Source organism: Anopheles nili, chromosome 3 (genome assembly GCF_943737925.1).
Source record: "Anopheles nili chromosome 3, idAnoNiliSN_F5_01, whole genome shotgun sequence".
Lineage (NCBI taxonomy): Eukaryota > Metazoa > Arthropoda > Insecta > Diptera > Culicidae > Anopheles > Anopheles nili.
Genome location: NC_071292.1, coordinates 35,963,723 through 35,975,058, shown reverse-complemented (window position 1 = coordinate 35,975,058; position 11,336 = coordinate 35,963,723).

The following is an 11,336-nucleotide window of genomic DNA, read 5'->3' as shown; positions in this document are numbered from 1 at the left end:
AGCAGGACATGTAGCGGTAGAAAGCTTAATATGCATCCCGTGATGCGGCACGACCAGCACCAGGTCGTTAATTTGTACGTTCCCATGTACACTTGCGCCGGTGCGCCTGACGAGCGAGACATTTTTCTTGCCTTGTTTCGGGGACAAGCGGCAACCGTGCGAGTGAGCCGTAATTATGATCTTGCCACATGCAAACATGCCAAGGCACGAGACCTGGTGGCACCGGTTCGTCATCGATTAAGAAAAAAGGACGCCCGAAAATCGATACACGGACGGCTAATGACGCACCCGGGTCGGGTGGAAAAGCTCGGTCAACCAGTGAACTAGTAGATTGAGCATGTACGCAAAATTATGCCAATTTTTCAAGGAGCTTAACAGCGCTTTTATTGCGCCGGTTCCACCGGTCCGGAACGATGGCGATGAGCCGCCAAATCGACGCTAAAGGTTGCCCCGGGTACGCTGGCAAGTCATTCAACCGTTAAATTGTGCATGGATAGCGAAGCGTGCTATTGCAATTTCTTACACCATAGCTTCATAAAGTCGGGTGCGCTGGAAATTGGAGGCGCGCTGGTAAACACCGAGTCAACCCCTCCGAAGCCGATGAAAAATCGTCGAACGCAGGTCGACAGGGCTGTGCTTGCTACACAGCACCCATTACTGTAGAAAATGACTTCGCAGCACCTTGCGAAGTAGGCGATGGGTTCGATCCCGCGCATCTAGGATGGCGGTGACGTTGCCGGGAGAGCAACGTTGCCGCGTGCACCACCAGGAAATGGTGAATTTTACGGTGATCGTATAATTTTGAAGTTTATTTGTTTACAGTTCGCTCGAAACGCCGCGCTCTCTCTCTCTCTCTCTCTCTCTCTTCTCGGGGTGGAAAAACCTCCCTGGGGGGTGGCAGACGCCGCAAACGGAAACGGATTTTCTGCTGCAGTGCCGGCAGCGATTGACATTCACCGTGCTTTAACACGCTGAACAACAATACAGACGTTTCTCGGTGTTTTATATGTGATTTTTATTGATCCGAACAAACGGGTTGCATTGCGCAGCACGAACGTGAGTGTTTTATGAGCATTCGGGGGAGGGAAATAGTGCGCTTCTTACGAATTGGAATGCGATAAACGTAAATGGAGACGCCTGGTCGGCTTTCGGATTGGAAGGTGCTTCAAATAAATGTCACAATAATATGTATGCGATTTTGATGGTTTTTAACAAAAGCCTGAAAACCATTCCAATTAGCTCTTATTTAGATCATAAATGCGTGAAAATTAATGCGATACGTATGCACCGACCACGGCAGCATGGCGTGTGGACGAGTTTCTGGCAAACTTTCGAAATTATGTTAACTGTATCCACAGCGCGTGCCTTTTGCCATCCAGCGAAAACGTGAGGAAATGCGTTAATCCAATAACGAGAGCCTGCATTGTTCGGTTGATGTACACCCATTCATTAGGTACTGAATCAAATTAATATCGAAGCACAGAAAGCTGCCTTCACGTTTACTAGCCACTGATTCATGGTGGTAATAACTGAGGACTAATGCACATATGATTGCTGTGAAGGACAAGCGGAGCAAAAAGAAAGGAACGACAACAAAACGATAAATGCCAGTCCCACGACTGTAATGCAGATTTACAAATACTTTTCTGCCATGCAGCGCGTTGAATGTGGGCTCGAATCTCGAGCAAACATTTCCATGCGAGCCCACGTCCTAACAAGGCCCGCGTTTTGCAATACTTCAAGCTGATTAATGGCGTCCAATTGAGTGGCATGGTATAGGGACGCACATAATCAGCAGTAAATACGCTAGTTTTGTTCCTGTTTTAACATGCACAATAGCCAAACAGCAGAATCGATTTGTGGTTTGGATGCAATGCATTCGAATGCCACCATGGGGTACATTCTGTGAGTGATATAATTACCGAGCCGAGAGTGTTCTTTGAATTAGGAAATTTAATATGCTCCCGCCACGGGCTGAAAACTACTCCAAGTGGCGTAATAAATTAATCACTGCATAGTTGGCTCCATTCGACGCTCCATGACGGATTTGACACAATTAGCAGTAATTCACAATGCACCGCAAAACGGGGAAAAAAATGGGAAGGTACAAAAAAAGAAGAAGCGAGAACCCACCGCAACGTAAGCTTTAAATTGATACGAGCACATAAATACACCCATTTCCTCGCTTGACGATAATAATGGAGCTACGCTCGGTGCGAGTGGCGTAGTGGAAGTCACTTCGTACGCCGGTGCGCCCGGTTGATTTGAGTGCGTGCAAAATTATCCTCAACCACCATGCCGATACTGCTTCCGTAGGGCTCCCGTACCGCGAGGAAAGGACAATGATTTTCCGCTCGCTTTAGCACGAGAAGCATGAATGGTGGAGGGCCCGAGAATCATTTCCCAAGCCTCGGCGTTCCATATTCTGCGCTGGTTATTGCTTCCTTCCGAGAATCATAGAGCGTGGGAGGACAACAACAGACAAGAAAAAAAAAAACCACGTACCACCAACGGTACGCGTGCCTCCTTGAAGACGTTCGACCGCGCGAGAAGGGACCGCTAGATGGAGTAATGAAAATTCATAAAACCTCACCGTAATGACCGCATAAAAGAAATCCAGACAGTTCGCTCGATTGAACAATATACATGGTACTGGCCTCGGCCGCACAGTCATCGCGTGCCGTTCTTCCGCCCGGATTCGCGGCAAAAGTGAACGGTGTGTAGTTGAGTTCTCTCGCTGGTCCTCAGGCTGAAGCGATTGGGTAAAATATTTATCAAAATTATTATGAGGAAGCAAAACAGCCATAATAAACTGTTAATACGAACGGCAAACCTGGTGGCGCACTTTATCGAACGGACCGAACGGTTGACGGATGGTGGCTGGGGATTTCCGTTCTACGTTCCCGGCAAGGACTACGACGTGAGGCTTTCCTTCCCATCGTCTAGCGTATTTGTTCGCGCGTACTCACAACGCAATCGACGTGGTTGCAACGGCACAATGTATGGTAATTGAATGTGCTATATAGACATCAACTATAGCGCAACGGGTCTCGGATGTCGAGTACCGGTTCCCGTTGACTAGCGAACAAAGCCGTTGGGTTGGTTCGAATTCCGCAGGCCCCATTTCCTTGCGAGCATTGCGACATGTGGCAAATAACCGTTCACCGACACCTTCGGAACGCGCAGCAGTTTTTTTTCTCTCCCACTCGAACCCAGCGTTTGAACCGTTCGCTGTGCCGTCGCACCAACTCGAGACTCACACTCGGTATGTGTGTCAGGCAGGAAATTTTCAGGATAATAATAATTTGTATTTTATTTCCCAACGTCTTTCGCTGGTACGTACACCTTACCGACGTTCGCCTGCACAAGGAGCCGAGGAGAAGACGACGACGATGTCGACGAAATGTGTTTCGCTCGCAATCCGTATCCTTTTTGTAAACGATTCTTTTATAGTCCTGTTGACATCGATATTTACAATAACGAAGGCTGCGAAGCAACAGGACGAATTATTGCCAGTTCTCTTGCCAATGTTTCGCCGCACGGGTAACGCGCACCATGGCGCAAAAAAAAAGGAAAAATAAATAAAAAGGCCAACGGAAAATGATTTGTTATCTGTTGGGTACGATTTCGGCGTAACGAGCAGAAAAATCTTCACATTCTTTGGGGCGACTGGAAGGGCGGCTAGAGCAAATGCTGAGCCATAAATACAATTTTCGCTGAAGATGAAGTAAGTTCAATGCATTGTTATACCGTTGCCTATCCATCAGCAGGGTTTTAGGCACGTGTGGCGAAGGATCCGGTTCATGTGGGGGTGAAGACGCCATCGAGAGGTGTTTCGGAATTAACTCAATTTTCTCAGCCATCATTCTAATGCGCTTTGCTGGAAGAGCCCGTGCTGAATGTGTGCAGCTGCGTGTGTTTGATTTGATTTTGCATAAACTACTCTACTCTAGATTGATCGCGAGATGATTACCTTCAGGAGAAGTGGTTTGATGTTAACTGCAGTGTTAATTTTTAAAAAGAAGATTAATTTCACTATCATCTGTGTTATGAAAAGTTCCTTTACCGCAGCTTGGTGGCAATTCATTTCTATTTGTTTGCTTCAATAAGCGTGCGCACAATGGCACGAATGGTTCACGATTTCACCACACCAAAGCACTAGCCCAAGGCACGTGAGTAAGCGCACGCAAATTTAAAGTACAACAAAATTAACCAAATAATGCTTCATGTGACATTGGCCGAAGGAAAAATAAAAACAAATGAAATATCATGCAATAGACATTAAACTTCGTTAACGAGCATGAAACGTATTTCACAGCACATTACTCGCCTATGAGACTGATGGAATTCGCGTCGTTTCTCTCCCTCTCGCTCTCTCGTTCTCTCTCTCTCTCACACTCCTAGTTTTCCTTGCACCGTTTAGGTGTGCGGCTCCAGCACTGGGTGCACAATTCCCACCCACCCGGCGTGTATCATCGCCGACCTGGTCGAGAAACTGTTCGCCGTGGGATCATTAAAACTTATTTAAAAATTATACAATCAGTAGAAATAATCTTTATGGCATCGTTACGATGCCACCGGCTGGCATGCGGTGTGTAAGCGAAGCAAACCCACACAAACACACACACACAGCACGCCGGCGAACTCTCTATCGGTGGCGGGCGGGGAATTAGGACACGGCACGGCACACAGGTGAGGAAAAAAAAAAATTGCGAAGGATACACTCCCCGTTAGTCAATAAACAGCCAAATAAAGAATGATTGCTCGATGAGCTTCACGTTTTACGCGGTGGAATTTTTTTTTCGCTTCTCCCCCGTTCGGACCATCCCGAATAAGTTTGGCTGCCGAAGGAAGAGAGAGATATGGACCGCAGTGGAAGAATGGCAAGAAGTTAATTGCATTTTCTTTAATGATTTTTTCTGTTTGTCCTCGTGGAAATGGCAAATTTTTATGAGACGATTTCGTATGTTACGTGATTGCAGCGACCAGGAGGAATAAAGGAAAAAACTTTCCCACTGACAGATAGGAAGAACCGAAATGTGACCATATTTTTTTCTGTGTTTTTGTGTTGTTTATTCTGCCCCACACGCTCGCATGCGGCACAAAATGCAAAAGTTGCGCTATGACCGCAGTAAAACCGAATTCCACTTGGTCCGACGAGGTTTTTGGGAGCGATAAAAATTGTACGAATCAAATGAACCGCATGAAACGCAACAAAAAAAAAATGAAATCACTTGATTTATGAACCAACTCCAGTAGGTTTTGTTTATCGCTTTAGAGATCGGTGATCGGTATCCACCGGTATTAGCCTTTCGATTCGCGCAACCACAACCGATGCCGTCCTGTCACTCTCAGCCGAAAAAGGGGGCAAAGCCAAACAAATCCGCAAAAGTTAATCGCAACATTAGGCTGTAAAATGTACCACAAACTCCTACCTGGTTTGGTGTAGGTTTGCGCTGAAAGTTTTTCGGCAGTCGGAACCCGAGTACTAGCGTTGGTATTTGGGAGGGAATTTTCGTGAATCCTCGTTCAAGGGACTCATATGCTCGGGAGACGCGGGTATGTACGCATTTTCGGCACCCATAAAGCACACGGGAGCACACGGGAGCTCAAAAATGAACAACTATAATTTGTTTCATCAGTTTGTGCTGGCGGACAACCGCAATGTCAAATAGTCTGTCGAAACATGAATTAATTATTAATTTTCAATCTCCGCTCGCCTGCGTGTCTCACCCGCGCTTCGGGAGACACCACCCAGTATGGCCCGATGGTGGCCCCAGTATGGCCTCCTCCCCCTTTTTCGCACAACAAAACCAACCACATCGGGTGGAGGTGGGTTTCGAACGCGTTTGTGTGGCTCGCTTTTCCGGGCGATGGGGCGGCCTGGACGAGTGGGGATGGCACGCCGACAAAGTGTGTTCGTTAGGTAATTGGACGAAACGAAACGTTCCAGTTTAGTAATTTAGATTAGCAGGAATTGAAAAACAAACAAAGAGATAGTCATTATAATTAGTGCGTTTATGATTAACGGCGGTCGGTGGCGCTTGTGCTATCGTAATCAGGAACTCGGTAGGGGAGCAGGAAAAAGTGACTTCCCTCGTCTACTTGTTGTGGATGTGGGAATGTGTTCAGAAATTTCGGCTCAATTTGGTTTCAAGGTGCAACGGGAAGAAATGTGAGCGCTAATCGTGCGTTTCGATGAGGATGTTTGAAAAAGCTTTCCTTTCAATGCACATTTCACTTGTTCGAATGGAATATTGGAACATGTTGAGCTGGATTGGTGGAAAACGATGCATTCTCGAATAGTGTTCGAAAAACTTCAATAATGAAATCTAATGGAGACGCCTAGCCGGTTTCAAGAGCATTAATGTCTGGTGTCAAACAATGTGTGTGAAAATGTATTCCTATATATTTTAGCAAATAATTCATGCTGTTATCCACAAACACCGTTTGACATTCACGCAAAATTTTGGGAATAATCTCAACAACTATAGTGCTATGATTAAAATACTATATGCCTTCACTTAATGATTCTCAAAACAGATTAGTAATGTAATCAGTTTATAAACAACCAAGTAGCTTTACGGTTTATGTACGTTATAGTTTGATATGTAATAATATAAAATAAACTACAAATAACATTGTTTTCTTGTTTTTGGGATTATCAATATCAAAAAAAAAATAATATAAATAATTCACCGTATATAACTGATCGATAGATCAATAGATGAATGCTAATATATATGCAAAACTGCTTCCTTATTTGTTCAAAAATGTGCTTTAAAACGCAATTATTATAACCTACCACAGCCGAAAATCGGAAAAGTTAGCGAAACATAAAGTTTAACTCAAACTATCCGAAATTCATCTGCATTGATTGCCTTGACAGAATGGTGCAGCACAGAATTCATTATTTAGAATTCGGCCTTTTAAAAGTCGTTTACAGAGGCGCACTAATAACACAATTAATATGAGCATGTCGATTTTTCGTCGACGGTTCCTCGACGTTCCGGCGGCGGATCTTTCTCCGGGTAATCAAAGTTGTAATTAAATTGAATAATATATCCCACCCAAGTGCTGGCAGCATTGCATGCAACATACACGACGCTGAAAAATCTCATCAAGCTTTGGCAAGACACAAAATGTAGTTATAACTAGTTCGACGTTGACCTAGTTACTTTTCAATGCAAACATGAGACCCGCTTGGGTTGGCAGCCATTGTTCGATCACGGAACTAACGGATGGTGAGGGAAAATATTTTGTTCCAATTAATTTCGGCTCTGATACATAATAAATTCCGTGTGTATTTGGGTGGAGGCAACACATGCATTTGCCGCTGCAAGGTGTTGATGCAACCAAAAGGTGTTCAAGTGTAAATTTTGGGACCGGAGTCCTAATGATGACCGTTTTCCCAGCTCCTAGCGTTATGCAAACGGCCTTGGTGAAGGTCGATATTTAGTTCCACTAAATGCTGCTGCATTCGCAAACCAGTGTTGACGTGCGAATGCATCGTTGTGGTGTTGCAAAGAACGCAACAGCATATTCATGTACCATCGATCACTGCGGAAAGCAGGAAATTAAAATTCACTGCCGATAAAGATTGCCAATGAACGAACAGCGTGCGCTGGTAGTGTTTATTTTTTGTCGCTTGAATCCCTCCACGCTAGTCTGCAGGACCGCGAAGGGAAGCCCAAAATCCATTCCAACGGTGTGGCTGCACTCTAATTTGCGCAATTAATTTTAAGTGACGCCAAATGCAACACTTGCGTGCAATTATGAAGGACAATTAACGGGGCCACAAACGGGGGTCAGGTTGTTGATAATTTACATGCTCAACCATCGTAAAGCAGCGGAGGCATGGTAACATTTTGCATCTAAATCAAATTGGTCACCATTGCCTCAAATGGCCGATCAAATGGCCCAAAAGCGCACGCTGGCCCTAGCCAATCGGCTGGCCATTGGTTGGCCAAACGGTTTCGGGTGGAGACAAGGGCTAAACGGCTAACTTTGGTTGCTTGTGCCCGTGCCATGGGAGGTAGAAGCTATCCGCGGGGTGGCGATGAAATTTTCATAAGCCTCGCGCAAAGCTGGCTTTTATGGTGGTGTGAACGTACGTAACCGGTGCAACAACAATCGATTTTCAACGGGAAATTGTTTGCCTTCGGTTGGCGTGCATTCAATAGGCGCTAATGACGTTCGTTGTCGATGTTCGCATACGCTGCATCGATGCATCCGCATCCAGATGCATCCATGGAAGGGTGGGTTTTGTTAGCTGCAGCATAGGCCCACAGGAAAAGCGCATTCTGCATCAATGATAGTCGTCCATTTCATTGTCTGCAACTGGATTGGTAGCGAAAAAAAATAACACAAGATTTGTAGGGCAAAAAATTCAATAGCTACCACGAGTCACTAAACACAGTTTTTGTACTGATATGAGGCACGATTATATTGCTTAAAATGGCACGAAAGCGAGATAGATATACATTACTCATTACATAATAGGTTGTATTTTGTATGAACTGGTAAATGGCATGAAAAACAGAACGTACCACAGTCAATGCACAATGTGTTAATGTATTAGTCGTGTTAGGGGAAGTGTATCTACGTATGAAAAATATGAACATTCTTACTAATCTGCAAAATGTCCATAGAATTAATTCAGCCATTATTCCAAGGCAACGAGCCAAACGTTGAAACTTGATACAAAAGTTAGCTGGCAGATTCTGCGTTCTCCAACAGCGCGATAAATACGTTCAACTGGGCGTACTGGATACGGTTTGAGACCTTTACGGTGTTGATTATTACGACATTTTATAATGTCTCGAGCGAAAGTCAACATTTTGGATCCAGCTTCCAACTAAAATAGCCTCACCACACCGTTATACAACACGGTGACGACCTTTGCGAGCTCCACCGTTACTTCCACAAGAACGATGACGAAGGTTCTGGCCTTACTGACGGGGGTTTTCGCCCGGGCGGTAAACACGAAGCACAACATCGCCAAATGGTACCACCGGCCTAGGGCGGATGAGTTTTTCTTCTTGAGCCGCGCCTCGGTGGCGAAATGGAATTGTGTCTCTGGTGATGCTGGTTTGATGGGGTAATGATGTTATTTTTGCGACTGCTATCTGTTATTACGGGCGTAGTTTGTCACAGCACGGGTGGAGCACTGGCGTCATCGTGGTTTTAGCGACGTGGTTTCCGTGACGAAGCTCCGGCATTTGCAGCGCGCTTTTGTCCCGGGTGGAAGTAAATATGTCGATCGCTCACGGGGCGATAATCTAGCGCCATAGCACCGAGTGAAGCTGAAGCTGGAGAGCCTTGCAGGTTTTCAAACTCTCTCGTCTGGTACCGTGTATCCGGAATGGAGCGCTAACCGCGGTGTAATCCTCGCGTTCGCATGAAACAAACGCTTACGAGAGTGTCGATACCGTCGGCGAAGGAAAATATAAACAACCCAGTTCCGGTGCTGTGGCGGATATCGTCCCTCCGGGAGTTCTGTGTGCAACGGTTTTGCGAGCACGCACTCAATTTCAGCCCACAATTGATCCAACACCCACTAGCAAGCATCTGTTGGAAGTGATAGCATTTGCTATAAAACTTACATGTTTGCAAGCATTAAGTAACATTTAATTTTGAATGTTTTATAGGTGGTCAACAATTTTACCACTTATATTGATGACAACAATTATAAAAACTATTATTTACCTACCTTCAGAATGTGTTGAAAATGAAACGAAAATTCCGATTTTTTTTGCATAAACCACAAGTTATTGGGTAAGCTTCGGTTTTAGGATGTGTTCTTATCTCAAATAGATGTTTTGTCAGTGCTCAAACCCCAATTTCGCTTCAACTCGATTCGAGACTCATTCAATGCAACGCGATTGTTCAGAAAATAGATACGCTAAAAATGAAGCTTATTCGCCTGTAAAATACCTGCCATGTTGTTGATCTGAGCGGAATTCAAATTAAATTTCATGGACAATAAATGTGCGAACGTTTTTTCTTTCCATTGTCTCGATCGTTGACTTATTCCAGCAAATGGCACTACTGTGTTCTGCGTCTACGGTGAATGTCTTTCCGAAAATGAAACGAACCTATTTCGCCTCTTCTGGATGGTGCAAGCGTCGGAAGCAAAAATGAATGACAGACAGCTAAACAGTCAGAAGTTGTGGAATTAATGGAATATGTTGGCGCTACTCGATTGTAGCGTTATTCAATGAACCTAACCCGGTTGAATTCGCATCCTGACCAGCCAATACGCACCGGTTGCTAATTGTCATATCGTCCCGTGACGAACGGGGTTGAAAGCATTCCCGTTTTGCGCAATAAATCCGGCTTTTTGATCCGGCGATTTGTGTGTACCCGGCAGGCCCGCTGGAAGGGCTTTTCTCAGTACACGTTCCGGCTGGCTAGCTGGATAAATCCTTCATGATCAGGTCGCTTGGTCGCTGTCGTTAAATCGTTCGGTCGGTTTAAATGAGATTGAATGTGCGCGTAACGAGAACAACTCGAACGGATTGCCACCGAGCACGGTTGACGGCCAGTGATGGATAAAAGTAATTAAAATTAATAGGACATCTCACGGGTGGATAGTACGGTAATTAAGCTTCCGTTTACAGTCATTGAAACCGAACGATATGGCCGTCGTTTTCCAAAGCTAGTCCCGCACGCCGGTGAAAAGTGACTCCCAATGCCATCGGGAAATAATCGTTATTATCCGCTTGCAAAACACCTTTTTTGTAGCAGTCATATTATGAGCCTAGTCTGGCTTCTGACCCTCCAAAGGTGGACCACCGGCACCGGATGGCCGGAAATGGATGGATTTCGGGCTAACAGTACCCTGGCTCTGGGTGGGCTATTTATGCTCATCGATGGTTTAGACCGTATCCGGTTGGCAGCGCGTCCAGTCGACAATCGTTAGTATTATGATCCGCTTCCATCTCCAATGGTCGTCGTGCTTGCCTTGCTGGTGGAGTTTACTGTGTCGAAAGCGATACTCATTCGACGATGGGATTTCGCAATGGCAGCTTAAAGTAACTTTTCGTAACATTCTTTTTTTTTTGTTTTGTTCTGTCTCAAGTCCGCTCGGTACGATCGTTGAATACTACACCGCGAAACGCCTAAATGTATGCAAGGCATTCGTGTTGGCGGTCGTGGAAACAAAAGTGAACGGACACACACACACCCACACCCACCCACAGGTAGGGATTGGAAATTTTGAGCACTCAGCCCCCCGCAGGACTGCCCACGGCGCTACATTTCCATAATTGACTAATCGACCAGCAGTAAACTCTCTTATCAAAGGCTCATAAATTACGCTAATCAAAAGCGCT